Source organism: Pristiophorus japonicus, chromosome 9, assembly GCF_044704955.1.
Source record: "Pristiophorus japonicus isolate sPriJap1 chromosome 9, sPriJap1.hap1, whole genome shotgun sequence".
Lineage (NCBI taxonomy): Eukaryota > Metazoa > Chordata > Chondrichthyes > Pristiophoridae > Pristiophorus > Pristiophorus japonicus.
In genome coordinates, this window is record NC_091985.1 from 181,388,654 (window position 1) to 181,416,433 (window position 27,780).

General features: G+C 47.1%; 1 protein-coding gene across 3 annotated transcripts in view; it reads left to right on the plus strand.

The window, feature by feature from the left end:
* Nucleotides 1-2,064: 2,064 nt before the first annotated feature.
* The window catches only part of LOC139273358 (zinc finger protein 271-like), a 39,075-nt gene continuing 13,359 nt past the window's right edge, over nucleotides 2,065-27,780 (plus strand). Inside the window, exons 1-3 of one of the 3 annotated variants that reach the window (XR_011595081.1) lie at nucleotides 2,087-2,145; nucleotides 2,907-3,072; nucleotides 15,688-15,999. The gene's annotated coding sequence lies outside the window, so the exon portion shown is untranslated. Of the gene's footprint in view, nucleotides 2,146-2,906; nucleotides 3,073-15,687; nucleotides 16,000-27,780 lie in introns of those variants that run through there. The other 2 variants (XM_070890187.1, XM_070890184.1) reach the window with 2 other exon arrangements.

The window sequence follows — 27,780 nt, forward strand, 5'->3', positions numbered from 1 at the left end:
GGGCAGGAAATTGGACCTAAGTCTGTAATCAGATCAGCCATGGTTGTATTAAATGGTGGAGCAGGCTCCAGGAGCTGTATGGCCTACTCCTGCTCCTATTTCTTATGTTCTTATGTAAAAGGCCGATGATAATCAGCTCTTGATGAATCGACTGACTCTGGCTGATATGGTTTGATCTTTAGGTTTGAGCTTCCTGTGTGCTAATCTTCTCCTTCTAATACCCTGTAAAAGGAGTTTACAAAAGTCATCACTGTAAGTACAGGATAGAACTTCAGAACATTCTCTCCTTCTTGTTCCTGTCCTGTTACACCTGGGTAATCTGGGCCTGTCACTGATGATAAATCCCACAGCTCCCGTCCCGCTGGACACACACGTGACAACCAATGGACCCATGGTTTTCCTGGTGCCCTCCCCGCCCCTGGTGCCATGCTCAATACACGGCCACCCTGTGGGGTTTGTGCCCTGCCCTGGTGCCATGCTCAATACACGGCCATCCTGTGGGGTTTGTGCCCTGCCCTGGTGCCATGCTCAATACACAGCCATCCTGTGGTGTTGGTGACTACCCCATCCCCCACCATCACTGGTGCCAGGCTCGGAACACACCATCCTGTGGGGTTTGTGCCCGCCCCTACTGCCAGGCTCGGTACAAACCCATCCTGTGGGGTCAGTGCCCTCCCCTGGTGCCAGGCTCAGTACACGGCCATCATGTGGGGTTTGTGCCCTCCACTGGTGCCAGACTCGGTACATGGCCATCCTGTGGGATCGGTGCCCTCCCCTGATGCCAGACTCGGTATACACCATCCTGTGGGGGTGGTGCCCTCCTCTGGTGCCAGGCTTAGTATATGGCCATCCTGTGGGGTCGGTGCCCTCCCCTGGTGCCAGGCTCAGTATACGGCCATCCTGTGGGGTCGGTGCCCTCCCCTGGTGCCAGGCTCAGTTTACGACCATCCTGTAGGGTCGGTGCCCTCCCCTGGTGCCAGGCTCGGTATACACCATCCTATGGGGTCGGTGCCCTCCCGTGGTGCCAGGCTCGGTACATGGCCATCTTGTGGGGTGGGTGCCCTCCCCTGGTGCCAGACTCGGTACACGGCCATCTTGTGGTGTGGGTGCCCTCCCCTGGTGCCAGACTCAGTACACGGCTATCCTGTGTTTGGGTGCCCTCCCCTGGTGTCAGACTCGGTACACGGCCATCCTGTGGGGTGGGTGCCCTCCCCTGGTGCCAGACTCAGTATACGGCCATCCTGTGGGGTGGATATCCTCCCATGGTGCCAGGCTCGGTACACGGCCATCCTGTGGGGTGGGTGCCCTCCTCTGGTGCCAGACTCAGTACACGGCCATCCTGTGGGGTGGGTGCCCTCCCCTGGTGCCAGACCCGGTACACGGCCATCCTGTGGGGTGGGTACCCTCCTCTGGTGCCAGACTCGGTACACACCCATCCTGGGGGGTCTGTGCCCTCCCCTGGTGCCAGGTTCGGTACACGGCCATCCTGTGGGGTCTGTGCCCTCCCCTGGTGCCAGTTTTGGCACACGGCCATCCTGTGGGGTCGGTGCCCTCCCCTGGTGCCAGGCTCGGTACACACCCATCCTGTGGGGTGGGTGCCCTCCCTGGTGCCAGGCTCGGTACACGGCCATCCTGTGGTGTGGGTGCCCTCCCCTGATGCCAGGCTCGGTACACGGCCATCCTGTGGGCTCGGTGCCCTCCCCTGGTGCCAGGCTCGGTACATGGCCATCCTGTGGGCTCGGTGCCCTCCCCGCCAGGCTACATGACGTCACACAGATTGCGTTGCCAGGTTACTGATGTCACACAGCTCGCGTTGCTGTCATTCGGATTTCACCCCCCCTTCTTGCTGGGTTGATGACGTCACGCAGCACGCGCTGCCGGATTGGTGACGTCACTGGCGCTGAGTGAGCGGCGGCGCCTCAGACTGTGGGAGTGGGCGGGGGAAATGGCAGATACAGGGCCGCGATTGGTGGGCGGTCTGTCAATCAGGTCAATCAGCCAATTGCAGGGGCGGACAACGCCTCCCTGAGCGCGTCGTAAGGCGCCACTGCGCATGTCCAGGGACTCCGGAGGCCGGCTGTTGGTGAAGGTAAACAAGATGGCGGAAAGTGAGCGGAGCTGAGTATCCCGGGGGGAGAGGGGGAAGTATGTGACATGGAATGGGGAGGGGAGAGACACGAGACACGAGACACAAGGTGGAAGAGAGCGAGAGAGAGATGGGGGAAGAGAGAGACAACGGGGGGTACGGGAGAGAGAGAGGAGAGAGAGAACGGTGGGGGGCAGATGTGAAGAGAGACATTGGGGGGTGGGGGGGAGAGACACGGACACGCTCGCACAGACTGACACAGGCACACCCCCAGAATGATTGGGGAGGGAGGAGACTGACGTTTGCCGAGTGGGGGGGGGGTGGTTCGACAGGCGAGGGGGACAGAGTTGTGCGGGGGGGAAGCGTTCCTGGGAAAGCTGAGGGACTTCTATAACCGTCCCTCTCCCCTCCTCTCACCCTCTCTTCTCCCCTCCTCTCCCTCAACCTCACCCCCCTTCTTTTCCCCCTCCCCACCCCCTCGTCCCGACCCCCTGTTCCCGGGGGCCCAGTGAGATCAGACAGTGTGTAACCCGGGGGTGGGCCCAGTGAGATCAGACAGTGTGTAACCCGGGGGTGGGACCAGTGAGATCAGACAGTGTGTAACCTGGGGGTGGGCCCAGTGAGATCAGACAGTGTGTAACCCGGGGAGAATTCTGGTGATTTTCTGTAAGTCCAGACGGGTAGGACAGGGATCTGAGGAAAAGGATAAAATCAAACAGAAATACTGAACATATACGTTTCTGAAACATTGGAAAAACAATTTGCACTACATTCCACTTCACAACATTAATCTTCTAACTTTCTGCCCTGTCATAATTAGATTACCCGGTGAATGGCGGAGTGACTGATTAAGTTCCACGGCTGGAAGGAAACAGGGATTGTGGATTGAGAAGCAACAGCAGGTGAACCAGCGCAGGATTGTGAGAGCACCAACCAGTGAGCTCCTTCCGATTGAAAGCGCTTCAATAGATCGACTGGGGAGGAAGGTAAGAGAAAATGCCATTTACTCAGATACACACCAGTCCTGTAGACAGTACACACAGGTTTCACAGTAAGACAGGAAATGAGACTGGGAGAGTCTGACCACCGAGCACAATTATCCAGCATGAGGCCGTGTAATGGGATGTGAAGTGAGATGAGTTTCTGTCTCTAAACACAGTCACAGTGAATCTTGTGTGTGTTTTAGAGTAAAGGGCTTTGATCTCAGAGGTGACTCCAGTTTGAGGCAGAGCCCAGCAGATGGACCGGTCTCTGTACATTCGGTGCGGCTGCACTCACACCGACACCATCAGATCTCAATGTTCAAATATTTCCCATCTGGTGAGAAAGCCAATGGAAAGATTGAAGCAGAAGCACAGAGACAATTCACTGATCACGATGCACAGACCCATCTGAAAGACCAGCACGGCCTATCACCCATAGAATCAATTATTCATTCATGAACATTTAGAATTATAGGAACATATATTGATAGCTACTAATATTGAAGCATTTCTGATTAATTGATCACTAGAGATATGTAGTATTCTAATATACTGAAACACAAATATGGAGATTTGCAGTTTATTGATTGGCCTCGTACTTGTTCCCGAGATGAGCTTCTGAACCCATATTCCCTCAATCACTGAGTACACTTACTTCCACCTCCATAATATCACCGGTCTCTACCCCTTCCTCCGCTCATCTGCTCAAACCCTCATCCATGCCTCTGTTACCGCTACATTGGATTATTCCAATGCTCTTCTGATCGGCCTCACACTCTCCGCAAACTTAAGCTCTTCAAAAACACTCCTGCCCGTAATCCTTACTCAAGAACACAAGAAATAGCAGCAGGCGTAGGCCATACGACCCCTCCCGTCTGCTCCACAATTCAGTAAGATCTCGATTCAATAGAAAATTTCAAATATTCACAACTTTAGTGAAGAAATATCTCCTCATCTCAGTCTTTAATGGGCGATCTCTTATCCTAATACTAGGATCCCTACTTCGAGATTATCCAGCCCTTGTCAATTCTACTGAGAATTTTATGTTTCAATGATTTCACCTTCCATTCTTCTAAACTCCAGAGAATATAGGCCTATTCTAATCAATCTGTCCTCAGCCCTCTCATCCCAACTTGTACCAATTTCCGTTCACCCATCACCCCTGAGCTCGCTGAACTACATTGGCTCCTGCTCCATCAATGCCTCAATTTCAAAATTCTTATCCTTGTTTTGAAATCAGTCCAGGATCTTGCCTCTCCCTATTGCTGTAATCTCCTCCAGCCCTACAACCCTCAGAGATCTTTGCATTCCTTCAATTCTGGCCTCTTGAGCAGCCCCAATTTTCATCCCTCCAATATTGGTGGCCGTACCTTCAGCTGTAGAGGCTATAAGCTCTGGAATTTCCTCCCTAAACTTCTTGATCTTTATAATACTTCTTAATACCTATCCTTTTGAACAAGCTTTTAGTCACCTGTGCTAATATTTCCTTAAGTGACTGGGTGTCAAATTTTGTTTGATAACGGTCCTGTGAAGTGCCTTGGGACATTTTACTATGTTTAAGGCGCATTATAAATGTAATTTGTTGCTGATAACTGAAGATATTTCGAATTGTAATGACTCTCACTGGGGTACAGTTTCCTCTGGCACTGACTCTCACTGGGGTACAGCTTCCTCTGGCAGTGACTCTCTGGGGTACAGTTTCGTCTGGCACTGACTCTGGGGTACAGTTTCCTCTGGGGTACAGTTTCCTCTGGCAATGACTCTCTCTGGGATACAGCTTCCTCTGGCAATGACTCTCTCTGGGATACAGCTTCCTCTGGCAATGACTCTCTGGGATACAGTTTCCTCTGGCACTGACTCACCTGGGTACAGTTCCTCTGGCACTATCTCACTGGGGTACAGTTTGCTCTGGCACTGATTCTCACTGGGGTAGAGTTTCCTCTGGCACTAGCTCTCACTGGGTTACAGATACCTCTGGCACTGACTCTCACTGGGGTGCAGTTTCCTTTGGCACTGACTCTCACTGGGGTACAGTTTCCTTTGGCACTGACTCACTGGGGTACAGTTTCCTCTGGCACTGACTCTCTTTTGGGGTACAGTTTCCTCTGGCACTGACTCTCACTGGCATACAGGTTCCTCTGGCACTAATTCTCTCAGGGGTACAGGTTCCTCTGGCACTGATTCTCACTGGGGTACAGTTTCCTCTGGCACTGGCTCTCACTGGGGTACAGTTCCTCTGGCACTGACTCTCACTGGGGTACAGTTTCCTCTGGCCCTGCCTCTCACTGGTGTACAGTTTCCTCTGGCACTGACACTCAGTGGGGTACAGTTCCTCTGACACAGATTTACTGTGTATCTAATTCTTGCTGCCCCTGCCCTGGGAGTGCTTGATGGGACAATTTAGAGGGAGCTTTAACCTGAAACTGATCAGGAACTGCAGGTGGAAAGTTTTCAGTGCAGTGGCAGATCGTACTGCTGCTGAATTTTAATCGATAAGCTGCCAGCAGCGCAGTCGGGACGGACACCGAAGTTTGCCCTGCAGCAGTGTAGAGGGAACTTTACTCTGTATCTAACTCATACTCCACCTTGTCTGTGGGAATTTCGTGGGATTTTGAAAGCAATTGCTAAGGTAGATAGAGGGAAATTGATTCTGCTGTGGTGGGTGTCTAGGACGAGGAGACATAACCTTAAAATCAGAGCCAGACCATTCAGGAGAGATGTTAGGAAACACTTCTTCACTCAATGGATGGTTGAAGTGTAGAACTTCCCACAATAAGCAATCGATGCTCGCCCATTGAATAATTCTGGGCCGGTTGTGATTTCTGCCCAATGACCCGTTGCTTATTCCCTTGGATTGGATTATTCCCTATGGTTTCATTTCAGTTTCACGACTGGACCCACCACTCAAAGCACTTTGTCTGATCTGCCCCTGGGAATGAACAGACTCCTCCCTCATCTTCCACACTGCACCAGCTCTCCTCCTCTTTCCCCCTTGGTTGTGTTCCACACTCTGGGCCTTGGGCCTTCCCCAGGGATTCTCAGTATGAACAGGGGGATGTGCGTTGAGACAGGATGTCCCAGCTCTCCACATTTAAAGGGACAAGGAGAGGACCCACTGGGCTGAACGGCCGTGCTTTATGACATCACTGCAGTGCCGAGCGAGCAACCAACCTCCCTGAGCCCTGCTCATTATGGGCTGGCAGTGTCTGATGGGACAGTGTAGAGAGAGAAAGACTTGGATTTATTCGGCGCATTTCACGACCACTGGACCTCTCAAAGCGCTTTACAGCCAATGAAGTACTTTGGATTGTAGTCACTGTTGTAATAAGGGAGATTTACTCTATCGAATCCCGTGCTGTAACTGTCCTGCGAGTGTTTGATGGGACAGTGTAGAGGGAGCTTTACTGTGTACAGAACCTGTGCTAACCTAGCAAGTTGTGAAGAGGATGCAAATAATCTACAAATATAGATAGGCTAAGTAAGTGGGCAAAACTTTGGCAGATGGAGTATAATGTGGGAAAATGTGAGCTTATCCACTTTGGTAGGAGAAATAAAAAAGCAAATTACTATTTAAATGGGGAGAGATTACAAAATGCCATGTACAGCGGGATCTGGGGGTCCTTGTACAGGACACACAAAAATTTAGCGTGCAGTTACTACAATTAGTTAGGAAGGCAAATGGAATGTTGGCCTTTATTGCAAGGGGGATGGAGTATAAAAGTAGGGAAATCCTGCTGCTACTGTATATAGCATTGGTAAGTCCACACCTGGAGTACTGCGCACAGTTTTGGTCTCCTTATTTAAGGAAGGATATACTTGCACTGGAGGCAGTTCAGAGTAGGTTCATGAGGTTGATGGCGGAGATGAAAGTTTGAGCAGGTTGGGCCTATACTCCTTGGAGTTTAGAAGACTTGGAGGTGATCTTATTGAAAGGTATAAGATTCTGAGGGGGCTTGACGGGTAGATGCAGGGAGGATGTTTCCCTCCGTGGGGGAATTTAGAACTAGGGGGCATAGTTTCAGAATAAGGGGTCGCTCATTTAAAACCAAAATCAGTCGGTAAAACCAAATTAAAAACAAAAACCACAACTTCTGAGGGTTGTGAATCTTTGGAATTTGCTACCTCAGAGCTGTGGCAGCTGGGGTCATTGAATGTATTTACGGTGGAGATCGACAGATTTTCCAACGATAAGGGCGTCAAGGATTATGGGGCGCAGGCGGGGAAGTGGAGTTGAGGTCTGGATCCGATCAGCTGTGATCTTATTGAATGGCGGAGCAGGTTCGAGGGACCAAATGGTCTACTCCTGCTCCTATTTCTTATGTTCCATACCTGCCCTTCGAGTGTTTGATGGGACAGTGTAGAGGGAGCTTTATGCTGCATCCAACCCATGCTGTACCTGACCTTGGAGTTTCTGATGGGACAGTGTAGGTGGAGGTTTACTCTCTATCTAATCTGTGCTGCACCTGTCCTGGGAGTGTTTCGTTAGACAGTGTACATAAGAACATAAGAAATAGGAACATACGGCCCCTTGAGCCTGCTCCGCCATTCAATAAGGTCATGGCTGATCTGATCATGGACTCCGTTCCACTTCCAGGCTCGCTCCCCATAACCCCTTATCCCCTTATCATTTAAAAAATTGTCTATTTCTGTCTTAAATTTACTCAATGTCCCAGCTTCCACAGCTCTCTGAGGCAGCGAATTCCACTGATTTACAACCCTCTGAGAAAATAAATTTTTCCTCATCTCTGTTTTAAATGGGCGGCCCCTTATTCTAAGATCATGCCCTCTAGTTCTAGTCTCCCCATCGGTGGAAACATTCTCTCTGCATCCACCTTGTCGAGTCCCCTCATAATCTTATACGTTTCGATAAGATCACCTCTCATTCTTCTAAACTCCAATGAGTAGAGGCCCAACCTACTCAACCTTTCCTCATATGTCAGCCCCCTCATCCCCGGAATCCACCTCGTGAACCTTCTCTGAACTGTCTCCAAAGCAAGTATATCCTTTCGTAAATATGGAAACTAAAACTGCACACAGTATTCCAGGTGTGGCCTCACCAAAACCTTGTATATCTGTAGCAAGACTTCCCTGCTTTAAAACTCCATCCCCTTTGCAATAAAGGCCAAGATACCATTGGCCTTCCTGATCACTTGCTGTACCTGCATACTATCCTTTTGTGTTTCATGCACAAGTACCCCCAGGTCCCGCTGTACTGCGGCACTTAGCAATCTTTCTCCATTTAAATAATAACTTGCTCTTTGATTTTTTTTCTGCCAAAGTGCATGACCTCACACTTTTTAACATGATACTCCATCTGCCAAATTTTTGCCCACTCACTTAGCCTGTCTATGTCCTTCTGCAGATTTTTTGTGTCCTCCTCACTCATTGCTTTTCCTCCCATCTTTGTGTCGTCAGCAAACTTGGCTACATTACACTCGATCCCTTCTTCCAAGTCGTTAATATAGATTGTAAATAGTTGGGGACCCAGCACTGATCCCTGCGGCACCCACTAGTTACTGATTGCCAATCCGAGAATGAACCATTTATCCCGATTCTCTGTTCGTTAGCCAATCCTCTAGCCATACTAATATATTACCCCCAATACCGTGAACTTTTATCTTGTGCAGTAACCTTTTATGTGGCACCTTGTCAAATGTCTTCTTAAAGTCCAAATACCCCACATCTATTGGTTCCCCTTTATCCACCCTGTTCGTTACATCCTCAAAGAATTCCAGCAAATTTGTCAAAATGACTTCCCCTTCATAAATCCATGCTGATTCTACCTGACTGAATTTTGCTTTTGCAAATGTCCTGCTACTGCTTCTTTAATAATGGACTCCAACATTTTCCCAACCACAGATGTTAGGCTAACTGGTCTATAGTTTCCTGCTTTTTGTCTGCCTCCTTTTTTAAATTGGGGCGTTACATTTGCAGTTTTCCAATCTGCTGGGACCTCTCCAGAATCCAGGGCATTTTGGTAAATTACAACCAATGCATCCACTATCCCTGTCGCTACTTCTCTTAAGACCCTAGGATGCAAGCCATCAGGTCCAGGGGATTTATCTGCCTTTCGTTCCATTATCTTACTGAGTACCACCTCCTTAGTGATTGTGATTGTGTTAAGTTCCTCCCCCCCTAAAGCCCCTTGACTATCCACTGTTTGAATATTGTTAGTGTCCTCTACCGTAAAGACTGATACACAATATTTGTTTAGAGTTTCTGCCGTCTCCATGTTGCTCGTTACTAATTCCCCGGTCTCGTCCTCTGAGACCAACATTTACTTTAGCCACTCTTGTTTTCTTTTTATGTACCTATAGAAACTCTTGCTATTTGTTTTTATATTTCGTGCTAGTTTACTTTCATAGTCTATCTTCCCTTTCTTAATCATTTTTTTAGTCATTGTTTGCTGGCTTTTAAAAGCTTCCCAGTCTTCTGTCCTCCCAGTAGTTTTGGCCACTTTGTATGCCCTTGTTTTTAATTGGATACCATCCTTTATTTCTTTAGTTAGCCACGGATGCCTATCTTTTCTCTCTCACCCTTTCCTCCTCACTGGAATATAATTTTCTTGAGAGTTGTGAAATATCTCCTCAAATGTACACCACTGTTCATCAACCGTCCTGCACTTCAATCTATTTTCTCAGTCCACTTTACCCAACTCTGCCCTCATACCTTTGTAGTCTCCTTTATTTAAGCTTAGTACGCTGGTTAGAGATCCAACTTTCTCACCCTGCATCTGAATTTGAAATTCAATCATGCTTTGATCACTCCTTCCAAGGGGATCCTTTACTAGGAGATTGTTTATTAATCCTGTCTCGTTACACAGGACCAGATCTAAGATAGCCTGCCCCCTGGTTGTTTCCGTTGCATACTTTTCAAGGAACCCGGCCCTTATGCACTCTATGAACTCTTCTTCAAGGCTACCCTGACCAATTTGATTTGTCCAATCAATACGGAGGTTAAAATCGCCCATAATTATTGCTGTTCCCTTTTTACAAGCTCCCACTATTTCCTGGTTTACGCTCCGACCAACAGAGTTGCTACTGTTAGGGGGGTCTATAGACTACACCCACCAGTGACTTTTCCCCTTATTCCTTATCTCCACCCAAACTGTTTCAACATCTTTATCATTTGAGCCAATATCGTTTCTCACTATTGCAGTGATTCCATCCTTTATCAACAGAGCTACCTCACCTCCTTTTCCTTTCTGTCTGTCTTTCTGGATTGTCAAGTACCGCTGAATATTTAATTCCCAGTCCTGGTGGTCTTGCAACCACGTCTCTGTAATGGCTATCAGATCATACCCATTTGTATCTATTTTTGCCGTCAACTCATCTATTTTGTTACAAATGCTACGTGCATTGAGACAAAATGCCTTTAAGTTTGTTTTTTTACCCTTTTTTTCTGCTTGTTTCCTCTCTCCTGCAAATTCACTTTCTTTCTTTTTGGTTTCTAATTCCAGCTTTACTCCCCTCCCTACTGAATCTATTGTCAGGTTCCAATCCCCCTGCCAAGCTAGTTTAAACCCTCCCCAACAACACGAGCAAACCCCCCCTGCCCCGCGAGGATATTGGTCCCAGCTCTGTTGAGGTGCAACCCGTCCGGTTTGTACAGGTCCCACCTCTCCCAGAAGCGGTCTCAATGTGTCAGGAATCTAAAGCCCTCCCTCCTGCACCATCTCTCCAGCCACACATTCATCTGCTCTATCCTCCTATTTCTGTACTCACTAGCTCGTGGTACCAGGAGTAATCCGGAGATTACTACCTTTTGAGGTCCTGCGTTTTAATCCCGTTCCTAGCTCCCTAAACTCTGCCTGCGGGAGAGGGGTGGGAGCAGAAACAGAGAGTATGGAATTGAACACAGCCAGAGTTAGTGCCTTAAGGGAAAGGGCAGATGGGAGGGAGGGGAGCCAGTGAGTGTAGAACTGAACCCAGCCAGAGTCAGCACCTTCAGGTGAGGGGAACCAGTGAGTGTAGAACTGAAAACCCAGCCAGAGTCAGCACCTTCAGGGGAGGGGAACCAGTGAGTGGAGAACTGAACCCAGCCAGAGTCAGCACCTTCAGGGGAGGAGAGGGAGGGGAACCAGTCAGTGTAGAACTGAACCCAGCCAGAGTCAGCACCTTCAGGTGAGGGGAAACAGTGAGTGTAGAACTGAACCCAGCCAGAGTCAGCACCTTCAGGGAAGGGGAACCAGTGAGTGGAGAACTGAACCCAGCCAGAGTCAGCACCTTCAGGGAAGGAGAGGGAGGGGAACCAGTGAGTGTAGAACTGAACCCAGCCAGAGTCAGCACCTTCAGGGGAGGAGAACCAGTGAGTGTAGAACTGAACCCAGCCAGAGTCAGCACTTTCAGGGGAGGAGAGGGAGGGGAACCAGTCAGTGTAGAACTGAACCCAGTCAGTGTCAGCTCCTTTTAGGAGAGGGAGGAAAGCCAGTGAGTGCAGAACTGAAACCAGACAGAGTCAGCACCTTCAGGAGAGGGGAAGCAGTTCAGAGAAAGTTCACGAGGTGGATTCCAGAGATGAGGGGGTTCTTATGAGGAAATGTTGAGGAGGTTGGCAGCAATATATTAGCATGGATAGAGGATTGGCTAACTAACTGAAAGCAGAGAGACGGTATAAATGGTTAATTCTCGGTTTGGCAATCAGTAACTAGTGGGTTGCCGCAGGGATCAATGCTGGGACCCCAACTATTTACAATCTATATTAACGACTTGGAAGAAGGGACCGAGTGTAACGTAGCTAAGTTTGCTGACGATACCAAGATGAGAGGAAAAGCAATTTGTGAGGAGGACACACAAAATCTGCAAAAGGGCACAGACAGGCTTAGTGAGTGGGCAAAAATTTGGCAGATGGAGTAAAATGTTGGAAAGTGTGAGTTCTCGCACTTCGGCAGAAAAAAAATCTAAAGAGCAAATTATTATTTACTGAGGGTACTTGTGCATGAAACACAAAAGGTTAGTATGCAGGTCCAGCAAGTGATCAGGAAGGCCAATAGAATCTTGGCCTTTATTACAAAGAGGATGGAGTACAAAAACAGGGAAGTCTTGCTACAGTTGTACAGGGTATTGGTGAGGCTATACTTGGAATATTGCGTGCAGTTTTGGTTTCCATATTTACGAAAGGATATACTTGCTTTGGAAGCAGTTCAGAAAAGGTTCACTAGGTTGATTCCGTAGATGAGGGGGTTGACTTATGAGGAAAGGTTGAGGTAGATTGGGCCTCTACTCATTGGAATTCAGAAGAATGCGAGGTGATCTTATCGAAACGTAGAAGATTATGAGGGGCTTGGCAAGGTTGACGCAGAGAGGCTGTTTCCACTGATAGGAGAGACTAGAACTGGAGGGCATAATCTTAGAATAAGGGGTCCGCCCATTTAAAATTGTGATGAGGAGAAATTTCTTAGAGGGTTGTAAATCTGTGGAATTTGATGCCTCAGAGAGCTGTGGAAGCTGGGTCATTGAATAAATTTAAGACAGAGATAGACAGTTTCTTAAACAATAAGGGGTTATGGGGAGCGGGCAGGGAAGTGGACCCGAGTCCATAATCGGATCAGCCATGATCATATTAAATGGAGGAGCAGGCTCGAGGAGCCGTATGGCTTACTCCTGCACCTATTTCTTATGTTCTTATGTTAACCAGTGAGTGCAGAACTGAAACCAGAGAGAGTCAGCATCTTTAGGGGAGGAGAGGGGAGCCAGTGAGTGTGGAATTGAACAGAGACAGAGTCAGGACCTACAGGGGAGGAAAGGGAGGGAAGCCAGTGAGTGTGGAATTGAACACAGCCAGAGTCAGCACCATAAGGGGAGGGGCAGATGGGAGGGAGGGGAACTAGTGAGTGTAGAATTGAACACAGTCACCGTCAGCTCCTTTAGGAGACTGAAGGGAACCAGAGAGTCTGTAGCTGAGCCCATCCAGAGTCTGCACCTTCAGGGGAGGGGAGGGAGGGGAACCAGTGAGTGTAGAACTGAACCCAGCCAGAGTCTACACCTTCAGGGCAGGGGAACCAGTGAGTGGAACTGAATACAGCCAGGGTGAGCATCTTCGGGGAGGAGTGGGAGGGTTACCAGTGAGTGCAGAACTGAAACCAGCCAGAGTCAGCATCTTCAGGGGAGGAGAGGGGAGGCAGTTCAGAGAAGGTTCACTCGGTTGATTCCGGAGATGAGTGGGTGGACTTATGAGGAAATGTTGAGGAGGTTGGGGACAATATATTAGCATGGATAGAGAATTGGCTAACTAACAGAAAACAGAGAGTCGGGATAAATGGTTAATTCTCGGGTTGGCAACTAGTAACTAGTGGGGTGCCGCAGGGATCAGTGCTGGGACCCCAACTATTTACAATCTATATTAACGACTTGGAAGAAGGGACAGACTGTAACGTAGCCAAGTTTGCTGACGATACAAAGATGGGTGGATAAGCAATGTGTGAGGACACACGAAATCTGCAAAAGGACAGAAAGGCTAACTGAGTGACCAAAAATTTGGCAGATGGAGTATAATGTTGGAAAGTGCGAGGTCACGCACTTTGGCAGAAAAAAATCAAAGAGAAAGTTATTATTTAAATGGAGAAAGATTGCAAAGTGCCGCGTTACAGTGGGACCTGGGGGTACTTGTGCATGAAACACAAAAGGATAGTATGCAGGTTCAGCAAGTGATCAGGCAGGCCAATTGTATCTTGGCCTTGATTGCAAAGGGGATGGAGTATAAAAACTGGGAAGTCTTGCTACAGCTATATAAGGTATTGGCGAGGCCACACCTGGAATACTGCGTGCAGTTTTGCTTTCCATCTTTATGAAAGGATATACTTGTTTTGGAGGCAGTTCAGAGAAGATTCACTAGGTTGATTCCGGGGATTATGACGTGACTTAAGAGGTAAGGTTGAGTAGGTTGGGCCTCTACTCTTTGGAATGCAGAAGAATGAGAGGAGTTATCTTATCGAAACCTAGAAGATTATGAGAGGGCTTGATAAGGTGGATGCAGAGAGGATGTTTCCACTGATGGGGAGACTAGAACTAGAGGGCATGATCTTAGAATAAGGGGCCGAACATTTAAAACAGAGATGAGGAGGAATTTCTTCTCTCGGGGTTGTGAATCTGTGGAATTTGCTGCCTCAGAGAGCTGTGGAAGCTGGGACATTGAATAAATTTAAGACAGAAGGAGATAGTTCCTGAAACGATAAGGGGTTATGGGAAGTGGGCGAGAAAGTAGAGCTGAGTCCATGATGGGATCAGCCATGATCTTATTGAATGGCAGAGCAGGCTCGAGGGGCCATACGGCCTACTCCTGTTCCTATTTCTTATGTTCTTCTGTTCCCTGCCCGCCCCTATAATCCATTATCCCTTTATCGTTTAGAAATTGAGCCATTGTGAGGAGGGCCCAGTGACCCTGCTGGAAAATGCACGTGTGAGGCCTCAGGTGAGGACAGTGGAATAGCCTGTTGACACTCACTGTCGAGGTTCACACATGAACATTGGGCACATGAGTCACATATTGGAGAGAAACTGATGAGTGTACAACTGAACCCAGCCAGAATCGGCATGTTCAGGGGAGGGAGAGGGAGGGGAACCAGTGAGTGTAGAAGTGAACCCAGCCAGAGTCAGTACCTTCAGGGGAGGGGAACCAGTGAGTGTAGAACTGAACGCAGCCAGAATCACCCACTCGGGGGAGGGGAACCAGTGGGTGTACAAGTGAACCCAGCCAGAGTCCACTCCTTGAGGTGAAGGAAGTGTACCAGTGAGTATATTTCTTAGCCCAGCCAGAATTGGTGGTGAAAACTAGGAGTGGAGGAGAAACAGTCTAGAAATGTGTGATGGGTTTGGATTTCAGCACAGCAGGAGGGACAATGTGTGGGACAGGGATTTACAGCTTTGGAAGAACAAGAGAGGAAAGAATGTTCCATGGAAACTAGGGGGCCAAGTTTCGACTGGCCCACAGAACGGTGCACCTCCAAGAGTTCCGCCGGCGGCGGGCCCCGCCCGAACTATTCCCCTTGAAAATGTCATCAGGCAGGCAGGCACGGCTGAGTGTGCGGCTGTGTGCTGCTGGATGGCTCCTGGTGCTCCCGAACAGATAGGTGCTGCAGTAGGTGAGGTAGGAACTTTAAATTTTTTATTTATTGATTTTTTAATTTATTTTTTATTTTTTATTGATTGATTTATTGATCATGTATTATTGATGATGGTTCTTTATTTTTAAGTGAAGTGTTTAATGCTTTGTAAAATCCTCCAACTTCCCTCTAACTTTCCTTCCCCCTCCCCCCCCCCCATTTCTTGCTACCTGCGCCTGATTTCTAAAGTGTCCGCAAGGTTTTTCTGATTGTACAAAAGTGGACACTTACTCAGGCCTAAGTTAGTTTGGAGTAACTTTTCGCTGTCTAAACTTTCTTAAATGTCCAAAACAGGCACACGTGGCTGGTAACGCCCCTTTTGGGGGAAAAAAACTGAACTAAAAAGAAACTAAACTAACTGACTGAAACTGGAGCAAACTAAATGTGGGTACTCCAAAAAAAACTAGTTGCCCCAAGAAAATAGGAGCAACTCCTGTCAAAACTAGGCCCCTCGATGTGCCTATTCTGAATTTCTGTCTTGGACTGACAGTGATGAGTTTTATTATCTCCTTTTGCAGCATATTAGAAGGGGAGATTTTCAGACAGGAAACACAAACCAAACATCGCATCAAGATCTCACAGAGCAGGACTTGAATATCATCGGCCTTTCAAAGTGGAAGGAGAAATTTTTGTCCGATCTGTCTGTGGGAAAAGATTTCAAATATCAGTGTGACTGGAAAGGCACCGAGACACACACCCAGGTGAGTGTTCCAGTGCACTGCCTGTGGAAAAAGCTTTAACCAGTTACACAACCTAAAAAAACATCGCACCATTCACAGCGTGGAGAAACTCTAAATGTGTTGTGTGCGTGGGCGAGGCTTCAACTGATCATCCAACCATGGAGAGTCACAAGGATACCCCCACTATGGAGAAACTGTGGGAATGTGGTGACTGTGGAAAGGTATTCAGATCACCATCTGAGCTGGAAATTCATCGACGCAGTCACACTGGGGAGAGGCCGTTCACATGCCCCGTGTGTGGGAAGGGATTCACTCATTCTTCCCACCTGCTGACACACCAGCGAGTTCACACTGGGGAGAGGCCGTTCACCTGCTCCGACTGGGAAGGGATTCGCTCGGTCATCCCACCTGCTGAGACACCAGCGAGTTCACAAGTGACTGCAGGGGTTGGAATGTGCTGTTATTGCTGCTGTTAATCACATCCCGACTGAACCATGTTCATTCTGACAGTTGGGGTTTGTTTCTGCTGATGTTAATAACTCTATAACTGGGCTGGACTTTAATATTCTGGATATATTGCTGATTGTGTTCTCGGGGCTGCAGTGTCCATGTGTGTTATCTTTCCCCTTAATTCAGTGACTCACAACAGAAATTCAGTTTGCAATAAAATTATGATCTTTTACTTTAATTCTAAATTGATCTTTGTACAAAATTTACAATAGTGTGTGAAAGTTTCCACTGAATAATATCTCCAATTAGAAAGAGCTTGCTGACAATTCTTACTGACTTGCACATTACACACAGTGGCCCCTTCATTATCCACCAGAAAGAAGGGGAATGGGAATTGGTGGGGAATCAGTGTCCCCAAATGTTGCGCCTCCCGTCTGGTGTAGCAATCCCCTCAGCACGGAACTGGAGACAAGTCTAGACCAAAACTGTGCTCCAGGTGTGATCTTACCAACGCCCTGTACAGTTGTAGCAGGACTTCCCTACTTTTATACTCCATCCCCCTTGCAATAAAGGCCAGCATTCCATTTGCCTTCCTGATTATTTGCTGTATCTGCATGCTAACCTTTTGAGTTTCATGTACAAGAACCCCCAGATCCCTCTGTACTACAACATTTTGTAATCCATCCCCATTTAAATAATAATTTGCTTTTTTATTATAACCTGATATTTTACTGCATTATAGTCCATCTGCCAGATTTTTGCCCGCTCATTGAGCCTATCTGTATCCCTTTGTAGATTCTTTGCGTCCTCCTCACACTTGTTTTCCCACCTATCCTTGTATCATCAGCAAATTTGGCTACGTTACACTTGGTCCCTTCATCAAGTCATTAATATCAATTGTAAATAGTTGAGGCCCCAGCACTGATCCCTGCGGCACCCCAAAAATTACAGTTTTCCAACCTGAAAATGACCCATTTGTCCTGACTCTCTGTTTTCTGTTAGTTAGCCAATCCTCTATCCATGCTAATATATTACCCCCAACCCTGTGAGCTCTTAGCTTGTGCAGTAACCTTTTGTGTGGCAATTTATCAATGCTTTCTGGAAATCCAAAGATACGATATCAACTGTTCCCCTTTATCCACCCTGCTCATTACATCCTCAAACAACTGCAAATTTGTCAAACATGATTTCCCGTTCATAAAACCATGCTGACTCTGCTTGACTGCAATATGATTTGCTAAATGTCCTGCTACTACTTCCTTAATGATGGACTCCAGTATTTTCCCAATGACACATGGTAGGCTAACTGGTCTACAGTTTCCTGCTTTCTGTCTCCCTCCTTACTTGAACAAGGGTGTTACATTTGCAGTTTTCCAGTCCGCTGGGATCTCTCCAGAATTCAGGGAATTTTGGTAGATTACAACCGATGCATCCACTATCTCTGCTGCCACTTCTTTTAAGACCCAAGGATGCATGTCCTCGGGTCTAGGGGACTTGTTCACCTTTAGTCCCATTTGTTTGATTAGTACTTTATCTCTGGTGATAGTGACTTTTAAGTGTCCCCCCCACCCACAATATCTCTTTGACTATTGGGATGTTTTTAGTGTCCTCTACCGATACAAATTATTTGTTCAAAATCTCTGCCATTTCCATGTTTCCCATTTTTAATTCTCCAGTCTCATGCTCTAAGGGACCAACGTTTACCTTAGCTACTCATTTCCTTTTTATATACCTGTAGAAGCTCTTACTATCTGTTTTTATATTTCTTGCTAGCTTGCTCTCATATGATATCTTCTCTGTCTTTATCATTTTTATAGTCCTTTGCTGGTTTCTAAAAAATTCCCAATCCTCTGCCTTCCACTGTCCTTCGCAACATTGTATGCCTTTTTTTTCAACTTGATACCATCCTTTACATCCTTAGTTAGCCAGGGATGGTTCATCCTTCTCTTAGCATCTTTATTTCTCACTTGAATAAATCTTTGCTGAGGGTTATGAAATATCTCCTTAAATGTTTGCCATTGTGTTTCTACAGTCTTACCCTTTAACATATTTTCCCAGTCCACTTGGTGTCAGTGACAAGGGTTGGTTTATATCACATGGGAGGAGCTTGGTGTCAGTGACTGTGGGGCTGGTTCAACCTTCTTTGACCTGACCAAGGCCCTTGACACTGTCAACCGTGAGGGATTATGGAGTGTACTCTTCAAATTCGGCTGTCCTCAAAAATTTGTCACCATCCACCGCTTGCTTCATGATCACATACAAGCCGTGATCCTGACCAATAGATCCACCACAAACCCAATTCATGTACGAACCGGAGTGAAGCAAGGCTGTGTCATTGCACCGACGCTCTTCTCGATCTTCCTTGCTGCAATGCTACATTTCACCGTCAGTAAGCTTCCCGCTGGAGTGGAGATAATCTACAGAACAAACGGGAAACTGTTCAAGGTCATGCCATCCTCTGTCATCGAATTACAATATGCAGATGATGCTTGCGTCTGCGCTCACTCAGAGGACGAACTCCAAACCATCGTCAGCAAGTTCACCATAGCGTCTGAGAGCATAGGCCTTACACTAAACGTCCGTAAAACAAAGGTGCTCTATCAACCTGACCCCTGCCACACAGCACTGCCCTCTGGATTATCAAAATCCATGATGTGGCCTTGGACAACATGGATCATTTTCCATGCCTCGGGAGCCTACTGTCAACAAGGGCAGATAATGGTGACATGGTCCAACACCGCCTTCAGTGTGCTAGCGCAGCAATTGGTCGCCTAAGGAATAGAGTGTTTGAAGAGCAGAATCATAAAAGCGGCATAAAGCACATGGTCTACAGAGCAGTCGTGATACCTGCTCTCACACATGCTTCTCAGACATGGGCTATACATAGAAACATAGAAAATAGGTGCAGGAGTAGGCCATTCGGCCCTTCTAGCCTGCACCGCCATTCAATGAGTTCATGGCTGAACATGCAACTTCAGTACCCCATTCCTGCTTTCTCACCATACCCCTTGATTCCCCTAGTAGCAAGGACTTCATCTAACTCCTTTTTGAATATATTTAGTGAATTGGCCTCAACAACTTTCTGTGGTAGAGAATTCCACAGGTTGAAGAAATTCCTCCTCATCTCGGTCCTAAATGGCTTACCCCTTATCCTTAGACTGTGTCCCCTGGTTCTGGACTTCCCCAACATTGGGAACATTCTTCCTGCATCTAACCTGTCTAACCCCGTCAGAATTTTAAACGTTTCTATGAGGTCCCCTCTCATTCTTCTGAACTCCAGTGAATACAAGCCCAGTTGATCCAGTCTTTCTTGATAGGTCAGTACCGCCATCCTGGGACTCAGTCTGGTGAACCTTCGCTGCACTCCCTCAATAGCAAGAATGTCCTTCCTCAGGTTAGGAGACCAAAACTGTACACAATACTCCAGGTGTGGCCTCACCAAGGCCCTGTACAACTGTAGCAACACCTCCCTGCCCCTGTACTCAAATCCCCTCGCTATGAAGGCCAACATGCCATTTGCTTTCTTAACCGCCTGCTGTACCTGCATGCCAACCTTCAATGACTGATGTACCATGACACCCAGGTCTCGTTGCAGACACATGAAAGCACTGGAGAAGTACCATGAACGCTGCCTGCAGAAGATCCTGCAAATCCATTGGCAGGATAAGTGCACCAACATCTGTTCTTGCGAATACCAACATCCTCAGCATTGAAGCATTGACCACGCTCTATCAGCTATGATGGATGGGCCACGTCCACATGCTCGATACGAGACTCCCAAAGCAAGCGGTCTTGGAGCTTCGTCACGGCAAGCGATCCCCAGGGGGGCTGAGGAAACGCTTCAAGGATACATTCAAAGCCTCCTTGAAGAAGTTCAACATCCCCACCAACACCTGGGAATCCCTGGCGCAAGATCACTCAAAATGGAAGCGAATAATCCGTGAGTGCGTTGAACACTTCGCATCTCTTCACCTGCAGCAAACGGAGACCAAGCGCATACGACGGAAGGAGCGCACGACAACCCAAGCACTTCAACAAACTGGCACTTCAATCAACGTACTTTCAACCACTGTCTGTCCAACCTGCGACAGAGACTAGCTTCCACATTGGACTTAATAGACATCGGAGACCTCATTTTTAATGTGGAAGCAAGTCATCCTCGACTCCGAGGAACTGCCTGTGATGATGATGGTTGGTTTATAGCAGACGGGAGATTGGTGTTTGTGACAGCGGTTGGTTTATAGCGGACAGGAGGAGATTAGTGCCATGGAATCGTAATAGTTTACAACACAGAAGGAGGACATTTGGCCCATCGTGTCTGTGTGGCTGAAAAACAGCTATCCAGCCTAATCCCACTTTCCAGCTCTTGGTCTGTTGCCCTGTGGGTTACGGCACATCTAGTGCATATCCAAGTAGTTTTGTAAATGCGATGAGGGTTTCTGCCTCTACTACTCTTTCAGGCAGTAAGTTCCAGACTCCCATCTCCCTCTGGAGGTGATGCTAAACTGTGTAAAACACAAGTTAGGACATAGCTGGAGTACTCGCACAGTTCTGGTCATCACATTACAGTAAAGATGTGATTGCGTTGGAGAGGGCACAGAGGAGAATCACGGGGATGTTACCTCGACTGAAGAATTTTAGCTCTGAGGAAAGTTTGGATGGGCTGGGGTTGTTTTCTTTGAAATAGAGGAGGCTGAGGGGAGACTTAATTGAGGTGTATGAAATTATGAGGGTCCCAGATGGAGTGGATAGGAAGGACATAAGAACATAAGACAAACAAATAGGAGCAGGAGTAGGCCATCTGGCCCCTCGAGCCCGCTTCGCTATTCAATATCATGGCTGATCTGATCTTGGCTTCAACTCCACTTCCCTGCCCGCTCCCCATAAACCATTGACTCCCTTATCATTCAAAAATTTTTGTTTCTCCACCTTAAATATGTTCAATGAGCCAGCCTCCACAGCTATCTGGGGCAGAGAATTCCAAAGATTCACGACCCTCTGGGAGAAGAAATTCTTCCTCATTTCCGTTTTAAATGGGCAGCCCCTTATTCTGAAACTATGCCCCGAGTTGTAGATTCTTGTCGCCTGTCAGTCAGAAAAGTGCAGAACAAATAGTTCCCTGGTTTAATAAACCCCGGGGGGACGCGGGCTTCGCACAGCCTGAGTGCGGGCCCAGGCCCGAGAGACAACACTCCGCACCATCCGCTTCACACACACCCGGGCTCGGCCCCAGGCACCAAATCACAACACGTGTTTGCCCCCGGGTTCCAGGCCCGTTCAGTGAGCGCCCGGGGGAACGGCCTCAGCGGCCGCCATCTTGGTCAGCGCGGGGGAGCGAGCTCAGCGGCCGCCATCTTGGTCAGGACGAGTGGGTGGGGAGAGTGGGTGCAGCGGCCGTCATATTGGTCAGGGCGGATCTCGCGGCGCATACGTGGCCCTTTGTGCAGGGACAAAGGGTGGGCGGGGCTTCATGGTGTCTGTCAGTTTGATTGGTCACATGTTTGTGCCCAGGTCAGTGGCCCCTGAAAGGGAGCCTTGTTGTGCTGATAGTCGTCTGGTGACCCTGGGCCTGGGCTCCTCCTATTGGGCCAGCCCGGCTCACCCTATTGGGCCAGCCCAGGCTCACCCTATTGGGCCAGCCCAGGCTCACCCTATTGTGCCAGCACAGGCTCACCCTATTGGGCCAGCAAAAAGGGCCCAGTGACCAGCAGAGAAAATCAGCAGCTGATTGATTTTATTCTCACTCTGCACACAGAGGATGCAGAACTGAACCCAACCATGTCAGCTGGAAATGATGAACATCATTGGCCTTTGAATGTGGAAGGAGCAATGTTTGTCTATTCTGTCTGTGGGAAAATATTTCAAACATCAGTGTGACTGGCAAAGCACCGAGACACACACACATCCAAGTGAGAGTGTTCCACTGCACTGCCTGTGGAAAGAACTTCAATCAGTTACACAGCCTGATAAACATTGCACCACTCACAGCGGGGAAAAACTACACGTGTTCTGTGTGTGGACGAAACTTCAACTGATCGTCCAACCTGGAGAAATACAAGGACACCCGCATCATGGGGAAGCTGTGGGAATGTATGGACTGTGAGAAGGGATTCAGTTCCCAGTCTGATCTAGAAATTCATCATCGCAGTCACACCAGAGCGAGGCCGTTCACCTGCTCCATGTGTCGGCAGGGTTTCACTCAGTCATCCGATCTGCTGAAACTCCAGCGAGTTCACACTGGGAAGTGTGGAAAGGGATTCACTCAGTCATCTGAATTGCGAGTTCACAAGTGACTGCAGGGGCTGAGTTCTACTATTATTACTGCTGGTAATCGCATCCTGACTGCATGATGTTCGTTCTGTCAGTTGGGTTTTGTTTCTGCTGATCTTAATAACCCCTAAAACTGGGCTGGAGTTTGTATTATTTCAAATATCAAAATATTAATGTGTCAATATGTGTTACCTCCATGATAAGAGGAGACTAATTGATGTCCTGTTACATTTTGGACCTTTTCTCCTTTCTAACTCGAGATTATTTCAGTTCTGATACCTTTTGGTTACTCTCGGGGACAAGGCCCAGTTCCCCATCGCGTCCAGAGTGCCTCTCTTTGCCTTGGTGTCCAGGGTAGGGATAACTAACATGCCCAGGATCACGAAACACAAAATCCAGTCTGTTAATCTCTTTCAGCTACAGGACTTAGCATGTGCCCAAAGCATCTATCTCACCTTCGATGTTTAAATCAAGCATAACATAAGAACATAAGAATTAGGAACAGGAGTAGGCCATCTAGCCCCTCGAGCCTGCTCCGCCATTCAACAAGATCATGGCTGATCTGGCCGTGGACTTAGCTCCACTTACCCCCCCGCTCCCCGTAACCCTTAATTCCCTTATTGGTTAAAAATCTATCTATCTGTGATTTGAATACATTCAATGAGCTAGCCTCAACTGCTTCCTTGGGCAGAGAATTCCACAGATTCACAACCCTCTGGGAGAAGAAATTCCCTCTCAACTCGGTTTTAAATTGGCTCCCCCGTATTTTGAGGCTGTGCCCCCTAGTTCTCGTCTCCCCGACCAGTGGAAACAACCTCTCTGCCTCTATCTTGTCTATCCCTTTCATCATCTTAAATGTTTCTATAAGATCACCCCTCATCCTTCTGAACTCCAAAGAGTAAAGACCCAGTCTACTCAATCTATCATCATAAGGTTACCCCCTCATCTCCGGAATCAGCCTAGTGAATCGTCTCTGTACCCCCTCCAAAGCTAATATATCCTTCCTTAAGTAAGGTGACCAAAACTGCACGTAGTACTCCATGTGCGGCCTCACCAATACCCTATACATTTGCTGCAGGGCCTCCCTGTTTTGTACTCCATCCCTCTCACAATGAAGGCCAACATTCCATTCGCCTTCCTGATTACCTGCTGCACCTGCAAACTAACTTTTTTGGATTCATGCACAAGGACCCCCAGGTCCCTCTGCACCGCAGCATGTTGTAATTTCTCCCCATTCAAATAATATTCCCTTTTACTGTTTTTTTTTCCCAAGGTGGATGACCTCACACTTTCCGACATTGTATTCCATCTGCCAAACCTTAGCCCATTCGCTTAACCTATCTCAATCTCTTTGCAGCCTCTCTGTGTCCTCTACACAACCCGCTTTCCCACTAATCTTTGTGTCATCTGCAAATTTTGTTACACTACACTCTGTCCCCTCTTCCAAGTCATCTATGTATATTGTAAACAGTTGTGGTCCCAGCACTGATCCCTGTGGCACACCACTAACCACCGATTTCCAACCCGAAAAGGACCCATTTATCCCGACTCTCTGCTTTCTGTTAGCCAGCCAATTCTCTATCCATGCTAATACGTTTCCTCTGACTCCGCATACCTTTATCTTCTGCAGTAACCTTTTGTGTGGCACCTTATCGAATGCCTTTTGGAAATCTAAATACACCATATCCATCGGTACACCTCTATCCACCATGCTCATTATATCCTCAAAGAATTCCAGTAAATTAGTTAAACATGATTTCCCCTTCATGAATCCATGTTGCGTTTGCTTGATTGCACTATTCCTATCAAGATGTCCTGCTATTTCTTCCTTAATGATAGCTTCAAGCATTTTCCCCACTACAGATGTTAAGCTAACCGGCCTATAGTTACCTGCCTTTTGTCTGCCTCCTTTTTTAAACAGTGGCATTACATTAGCTGCTTTCCAATCCGCTGGTACCTCCCCAGAGTCCAGAGAATTTTGGTAGATTATAACGAATGCATCTGCTATAACTTCCGCCATCTCTTTTAATACCCTGGGATGCATTTCATCAGGACCAGGGGACTTGTCTACCTTGAGTCCCATTAGCCTGTCCAGCACTGCTCCCAAGTGATAGTGATTGTCTCAAGGTCCTCCCTTCACACATTCCCGTGACCAGCAATTTTTGGCATGGTTTTTGTGTCTTCCACTGTGAAGATCGAAGCAAAATAATTGTTTAAGGTCTCAGCCATTTCCACATTTCCCATTATTAAATCCCCCTTCTCATCTTCTAAGGGATCAACATTTACTTTAGTCACTCTTTTCCGTTTTATATATCTGTAAAAGCTTTTACTATCTGTTTTTATGTTTTGCGCAAGTTTACTTTCGTACTCTATCTTTCCTTTCTTTATTGCTTTCTTAGTCATTCTTTGCTGTCGTTTAAAATTTTCCCAATCTCCTATTTTCCCACTAACCTTGGCCACCTTATACACATTGTTTTTTAATTTGTTACTCTCCTTTATTTCCTTGGTTATCCACGGCTGGTTATCCCTTCTCTTCCCGCCCTTCTTTTTCACTGGAATATATTTTTGTTGAGCACTATGAAAGAGCTCCTTTAAAGTCCTCCACTGTTTAGTCTGTGTTCCCAGTCTACTTTAGCCAACTCTGCCCTCATCCCACTGTAGTTCCCTTTGTTTAAGCATAGACACTACTTCCTCACCTTCAATCTGTATTACAAATTCAACCATACTGTGATCACTCATTCCGAGAGTATCTTTTACTAGGAGATCGTTTACTATTCCTTTCTCATTACACAGGACCGGATGTAAGATAGCTTGCTTCCTTGAAGGTTCTGTAACATACTGTTCTAAGAAACAATCCCGTATGCATTCTATGAATTCCTCCTCAAGGCTACCCCGTGCAATTTGATTTGACCAATCGATATGTAGGTTAAAATCCCCCATGATTACTGCCGTTCCTTTTTCACATGCCTCCATTATTCCCTTGATTATTGTCCGCCCCACCGTGAAGTTATTATTTGGGGGCCTATAAACTACGCCCTTACTATCTCTAATCTTTACGTCTGCAAAGCTGGTTTTAATTTAAATTTGAATACACTCAGTAAATGTATTTTAAAAAAATGTACAAGTAAACCGATCATGTCAAATAAGTGGCAAAGGATTACAGTCCAGAAGATGAACAAGTAAAAACATCACAGCCCAATAACCCAGCTCTATACTCACAGGAGGAAATCTGTTTTCTAAGTTCTCGAATGTCAGTCGGTGAGATGAGAGACTGAATCTCTTTCCACACTCAGTTGGTAAATGGTCTCTCCCTGATGTGTTTTCACCCAACGCGCATCTGCATCTATTCCCATTGTCCCCACATTTACAGTGTTGAGTCAGCTAAGCACACGAGTCCAACAGGCTAATCGATTGGTTGAAGGTGCATCCACACTCAGAACATGTGTCCTGTTTCTCCCCACTGTGATTGGTGTTTTTCCAAAGGCTGATAAGGTGATCCTGATGAATCCGGTGAATCTCTCAAATCTTGACGTGATGTTTGGTTTGAGTTTCCCAGCTGTAGATCTTCCCCTTCTAATACCCTGAAAATGGAGGTTACAAATCTTGTTACTTTAATACAGGATAGAAATTTCCACTGTGGTAGGCATCAGAGCCGAATCCAATCCTGCCCTCAAATAACATCCACACACTTCCCAGTTGAGGTCACTGGATCAGTATCAAGAGCAGGGTTCTGGCTAATTTTTGCTCATATTTAGCCCAGTGTTACTGAGGAAAATGATACCCCATGAACTGCTGCCTTCGCTGAGATCAATTAACAGCCCAGAATAAGGATAAAACTTGGGAACTTCTAAATCAATATTGCAGAGAGTTCTAACATTTTTTTGGGGGGGTGGGTTGGGGGAGGGTTAGAAATAATATTTTAAAACACATTTTACTCCACCTTTAAACAAAACCTTCGTCGCACTGCACAATTATGAAGGCTTTCCAAATCAAAATCAAATGGATCATCAAGAAGAGGGAGACATTTTAGAAAGGCGCAAGTCACTAAAATAGACAGCTTTACAATTAATGCACAAAGCAACATAGAAAATAGCTGCTGGATTAGGCCATTTGGCCCTTCGAGCCTGCACCACCATTCAATAAAATCATGGCTCATCAGTCACTTCAATACCCCATTCCTGCTTTCTCTCCATTCCCCTTGATCCCTTTAGCCATAAGGGCCATATCTAACTCCCTCTTGAGTATATCCAATGAACTAGCATCAACAACTCTCTGCAGTAGAGAATTCCACAACTCTCTGAGTGAAGGAGTTTCTCCTCATCTCAGTCCTAAATGGCTTAGACTACGTCCCCTGGTTCTGGACTTCCCCAACATCGGGAACATTCTTCCTGCATCTAACCTGGCCAGTCCTGTCAGAATTTTATATGTTTCTATGAGATTCCCTCTCATACTTCTAAACTCCAGTGAATACAGGCCCAGTCGATCCAGTCTCTCCTCATATGCCATCCCGCGAATCAGTCTGATGAACTTTCGCTGCACTCCCTCAATAGCAAGAATGTCCTTCTTCAGATTAGGAGACCAAAACTGAACACAGTATTCCCGGTGAGGCCTCACTAAGGCCCTGTACAACTGCGGTATGACATCCCTGCACCGATACTCAAATCCCCGAGCTATGAAGGCCAACATATCATTTGCCTTCTTCACCGCCTGCTGTACCTGCATGCCAACTTTCAATGACTGATGTACCATGACACCCAGGTCTCATTGCACCTCCCCTTTTCCTAATCTGCCACCATTCAGATAATATTCTGCCTTCGTGTTTTTGCCACCAAAGTGGATAACCTCACATTTATCCACATTATACTGCATCTGCCACGCGTTTGCACACTTGCCTAACCTGTCCAAGTCACCCTGCAGCCTTTTAGCGTCCTCCTCACAGCTCACACCGCCACCCAGCTTAGTGTCATCTGCAAACTTGGAGATATTACACTCAATTCCCTCATCCAAATCATTAATGTATATTGTAAATAGCTGGGGTCCCAGCACTGAACCCTGCGGCACCCCAGTAGTCACTGCCTGCCATTCTGAAAAGGACCCGTTTATCCCGACTCTCTGCTTCCTGTCTGCGAACCAATTCTCTATCCATGTCAGTACATTACCCCAAATACCATGTGATTTAATTTTGCACAACAATCTCTTGTGTGGGACCTT